Genomic DNA, 6,000 nt, shown 5'->3' on the forward strand with positions numbered 1-6,000 from the left:
TTTCCCAGTCTGGTGCTCAAGACTTCCCTAAGGGGTAGTGAGAGGATAAACAGGATAGAAAAGCATTAAAAAAAACATGTTTATGCTCAGGACTCTCCTTAAGACTTTGTATTTTTTTCTCTTGTGTTTTACTGGATAATTTACTTATTCATTCTAAAATGTTTAAATAAATAAAAATCTGTCTTTAGTGGTTAAACTGGTCACAACATGATTTATTTTTAAAGGGTGACAAGCCAAAAAATCGAGAACCACTGGATGAGATTAATGACTGCTGAGGGCATCATTCTTTTTCCTTCTCCCTGGTTCTGTAGTTATTTTGCACAGCTACAGGGTTGTCGCTATGCTCTCTGGAATCAAGCCTTACCTGAATTATTTTTATTTTTTTTGACGGCAGTGTTGCAACCAGGAGTTGCTGCTATAAATTGTGTCCCCCCCTGACAACAGCTTGCTTAGGGCACTGAAACATTAAATATCTGTAATGCTTGGTATGTTCCATGGCCCCTTGTCCAGCTCTAGGCACTGTGAATCATTCAAGGAAAGTAATGGCTACATCCTGCAGAAACAAGCTACAATTTTTTTTTTCTTAGAATAACATAACAAAGCCTTGTCTCAGGAAGGTGGTGATGTTTCCTCAAGAAAAATGTTGCAATAGATATCAAGCTAGATGTGCGTTGTTCTTTGAGTAAAGAAATATTAGAGAAAAGAAATGTTGGTGATGTAATCGGAATGAAGAGTTAAAGTGTAAATAGCATTAATCTTGTAAGAAATGCCAAAACTTTTTAGGTAAAAGCAGAAAAAAAGTAGCTCAGGCTTTCAGCTGACGAGTTTAGAATGGAGTTTAGAGTCGTGAGCTTTCCCACTACCAGGCACCGCTGGTGGGATGGCAGGCAACAGATCGGTGAGCAGAGCACCAACATTATTTTTTCCTCCTGAAGGAGATTGGAGCTGAAGCAGCTGCTCCGAGACGCCCGGTCTCTGCAGCAGGTCAGAGGGAAAGCTCCCACCGGGACAGAGAGACCTGTGCATGTGTGTCTTTGTCTGTGTGCTGAAGAAGCAAGAGAGACAATGCACAAATGCATATATAGATAGTTAAAAAGATAGATAGATAGATAGATAGATAGATAGATAGATAGATAGATAGATAGATAGATAGATAGATAGATAGATAGATAGATAGAGTTGGAAAGACAGAAAAGCAGCAGGTTACATCCATCCACATCCACTTAACAGGCTCCACCTGAACAGGCCGGGCTAGTGGAGTGCCGGACTAGCGAGAGCCCCGCTGTGTGTCCATCAGTTTCAAATAATCCCTGCTGCTGAAGTGTCCTTGAGTCACATTTTCAGCCCCTTCCTGTTCAGAGACACACCTGACGGCTGTTGCACTCAAAACTACAGTGATATATTCCTGTCACTCACCCAAAAAATATTTTTGTGCATCTGTCTTTTATACACAGTCCGACCGAACCCCTCAGCAATGGAGCAAGCATGGACCCAACCTGCAGAGTCCACATTCGCCACTTCCAATCTCACACCCACTCCAAGATGGATATAGTAAGTGTGTGTGTGTATGTTTGTTTGTTTGTTTGTTTTGTCTGTGTGTGAGAAGGAGGAAAGGTAAGGGTTAGTAGACAATGACAAATAGACTTAAATATGATAAAAGACTGCATTTGTGTGTATAGCAGCAGGTCATATTTACTTGCATAGAGAATTTTAGGAGCCTTACAGGACATAAATGTGAAATGTTTGTATCAGGGAAAGTCGCAAAAAGCTTCAAACTGCTGTAAAAAGCAACACAATACTTTAATCATAACATGAACAAGAGACAGCAAAACCTAAAAAAAAGAAATGATAATTGATCATGTGACAGCTGTCAGTATGATTCATCTGACGCCATTTAATTAGAGATTGCGACTGCAAGCCTAAAGAGTTCTTCACAATACGATTATATGGAGAAATTCTAAGAGATCATGAGTAGTATTTAGGCACATAACCATAATGTTCCTGGCTTGATTTTCGATTTTTGCTGCATTTCTTTGACTGTCTTTTTTCTACATTGTTCAACAGTCCAGTACAGATGAAAATTCTAAAACAACATTTTTGGTAATTGTATGGGTAGGCAATCACCGAATGCAGCAAATCTTTCAGTTTAAAAAATAACAAGCTACAATGTACAATCACGACCACAATCAGCTGATACAAAATAAAAGAATGTTTAATCTATGTAAACTTTATAGGGCTTTAATTTCACACCAGTAGTTAATCAAAGTGCTGCAGGCATTTTGTCTTTCTCTTGAGCATCAGTCACCTACAGTATATTCAGAGAGAGCAGCAGGTGAACGGGATGTTCAGTGGCTTTAACATTAATGTTATATTTCTATAATATTTAATTGATTGATTATAAATTAAAGATTTGATGCAAGTAATGCAAAAGGACAATATTTGTATTCTCTGCAGTTTTCAGAAGTTTTTTATTTGCACAACATCTGTTGTATTTCATTAAATCCACCAGGCTGTGAAAGCATTTCTTTAAATGACTGTTAGACATAATGATACAGCTTAAAGAATTTAACACTGTTCCTCCTGGGTATTTTGAAAACACAACAGTCTGAGCAGTTTGCTTAGAGCTGCTTCAGATCTACTCTACTCTGGAGTATATGAGAGCAAAGGGGCACCGGAGATGAAATTATCATGTTGTTTTCTGCACAGCAGGTGCTTATTTGATCATCAGCAACCACTTGGTTCTGAGATCATGCTTTAATGTTGGGATGGTGCTGTGGAACAGAGATAACGCCTGGCTTGGTGCTCAATACTAGAAAAATAATTTCTATAAAAGCTGATACATCTCATAAGCCGATTACATGAAGCCAAATAACAATTTAAGGTCATTATTTTAAATAGAGGAAAGTGGGTAGTCCACCCAGAGTTGATATTTTACTATTTAGACACAAAGCAGAGACACACAGCAGGGGCACACCTGTGGCCTCAGACTTGCCAGACCTGCTTTTTGGACTAATTATGGTGCAATTTGAGACATTTATTCACATTATACATGACACGCGGAGGACATACAGCTGCAATTTATTAAATTGCTTTCTCTCGCTCGCTGCATACTGATGCTTTGTGGGCAAGTTCTACAAATTTATATTCAGAACGCTGGACTTAAACAGACCTGCAGTAACCCCCACACTCTGCCATTCACACTTTTGGAAACACCGAACAAAGCTTACTCCTGTATGGTCAAGTAAATTGCATTATCTATTAAATATATTTAAACAGAATGCTTTAAATAAACCTAGCATTTTAATGGGTGATGAATTTTAATGTGAAATTTAACAATTCGGTGAGTTTGGATTATTTGGTATTTAACCTTAGCAGGCTGCAGTAAAATAAGAAGAATATAAAACTCTCCTCCAGTGCTCTTTATATGCTCCTGCTTCACTGTGCAGAGGCTGCAAATACAAGACGTAGGTAAGCTAAACAATTGTGTTTGGGAAAAAATACCTCAAACAAACTGAACCCTTCCCCCGAATGGATTTTATGGTGTAATGCATGTCATATTTACTGACATAATTTATTAGCCAAAAGATTTAGTTGTCAATATGGCAGTCAACTAAAGGTTAAATAAAGATTGAAAATCAATTCCCAGGAGGAAAATACTGAGGAGACAGCTGACTGGGCCACTTTGCTTACTGTTTCCACAACCTGGTCCCAGTTAAGCAGTAAATGGGCAGATGGATGGATGAAAATCAGTATAACAGTACATTCGTAGACTAAACTGGAATACATTACTCTTGTCTTGGTTGGCATGGTTTCCATGCTCTCTGCCCCTACATTTTAAAGCCTCGAAAAATCTGATTTTCACTGTAACAATAATGGAGTGAGACCCAGAAGCAATTTCAGCATGTAGGAGTGGTAGTACAGAAGCAGGCTTTACTAGTCAGAAACAAAGATATAGGTCAGCAACAGGTAGGCAGTCAGCGGAGGCAAACAAGACCAGAAGGGATCAGGCAGGCAGCCAAAAGTCCAAAAACTTGCTGGGTTCAATTCACTACAATAGGCAGAAGGTAGATACAGGAAGCAAGGCTGCAATAGACAATCTGGGAAAATGACTAGTACTACTGCATGGGCAGGTAGTGTATATCAGGGTATATATGAGGTAATGAGATTCAGGTTATCTGACAAGTTGAGATCAGGGCACTGGAAAAGTTGGGGGCAGTGTAATATCACAGTAGAACAGATTTAGACTAAACCACAATACTCTCTCTATTGTTGGCATGGGTATCAGCCCTATGTTTCCTCAACCTAATGTTCCCTCAGCACATATGATTTTTTTCCCCCCCATCAAAATTAGGCACTATGTTCCCTCAGCCCTATGTTCCTTCAGCACTTATGATTTTTTCCCCCCATCAAAATTAGGCACTATGTTCCCTCAGCACATATGATTTTCCCCATCCAAACAAGGCAATATGTTCCCTCAACCCTATATGTTCCCTCATTTTCCCCATCCAAACAAGGCAATATGTTCCCTCAACCCTATTTTCTTTCGGCCCTATGTTCCCTCAGCACATATGATTTTCCCCATCCAAACAAGGCAATATGTTCCCTCAACCCTATTTTCTTTCGGCCCTATGTTCCCTCAGCACATATGATTTTCCCCATCCAAACAAGGCAATATGTTCCCTCAACCCTATTTTCTTTCGGCCCTATGTTCCTTCAGCCTTATGTTACCTCAGCACTTTTGATTTTTTTCCCCATCCAAATTAGACCCTGTGTTTCCTCAGCCATGCACCCAATCATCCTCGGCCAATGTAGTATTGATCTGTCCATAACTTTTTCGGATGGCTTGCTAACAGTACCCAATAACAGGCAGACAGACAAAAGAAAAAAACAAACAGACAGGGGCACAAACATTTACTCATTGGCGATGGAGGTACTGATCTGATGAATCATAGCGCGTAGGGAACATAGATACGGTCCTGTCAGCATGCAGTGCCCCCTACGCATCTTCGACATTTAGGTTATCACTGTAACAAATCTGGATTAAAACCCAGAGGCAAGATCAGCAGTTGTAATATAGTCATAGTTGAAATGCAGGATATATAGGTCAGCAATGGGTAGGCAGTCAGCGGAGGCAAACAAGACCTGAAGGGACTAGGCTAGCAGCCAATTGTCCAAAGCTGTGGACAGAGTCACTTGCAGACGGGCAGTTACCCAAGGAAACAAGGCTGCAATAGTCTATCTGGAAAATGATTTATTGTTTGTATTGTAGTAGTCTGTATGTAGTCTGGGGCTGATGAGGTAATGAAGCACGAGAATGCAGACAGGTGGAGGATCAGGTCAGGTGACTGGAAAAGTCTTGAATACACTGAGGGCAACTGGTGGACAGAGTGGGAGAGGAATCATGGCAGTGTCTAAAATAATAGCAGAGGATGGATGAAAATCAATGCCCTGTACATTCCTAGACTAAACCACATTACTCTCTCGCTATTTTGGGCACATTTTACAGCCTTGGAATTTAGGTATCAGTGTTTCAATTCTGGAGTGAGACCCAGAAGCACAAGCTGTAGGTAGGAGGAGTAAAAGAAAATAAGATTTCAGCATTCAAAAGGCAGGATACAGGTCGGAAGCAGGTAGGCAGTCAGCGGAGGCAAACGGAACCAAGGGACCAGGCAGGCAGCCAAAAATCCAAAAATCCAGTTGTGGTCAAAGACTAAAGACAAAAATTGGGTTACGTTTTGTGCAAACTGAAGAAAGATAGCTCTGTGAATGTGATGTTTCTCCTGAAGTTTTAGTTAGATTATGAATTTGATGGCAGCATGCATAGTTTCTTTTCATGGAAGATTTTTTTAGCATGTCAAAATAGGAAAGGCACAGGTGTCGATAATGTAATGAATGATGGCTGAATTCCATTTAGCTGCTCCAGTTTCAGGGTCCTGGTATAGTGCGTGTCGGTTTGCATGTCGGTTTACTCTCACACAGTGATGACTGAATGAGACACTT

The sequence above is a fragment of the Anoplopoma fimbria genome, chromosome 9 (assembly GCF_027596085.1).
Source record: "Anoplopoma fimbria isolate UVic2021 breed Golden Eagle Sablefish chromosome 9, Afim_UVic_2022, whole genome shotgun sequence".
Classification (NCBI taxonomy): domain Eukaryota; kingdom Metazoa; phylum Chordata; class Actinopteri; order Perciformes; family Anoplopomatidae; genus Anoplopoma; species Anoplopoma fimbria.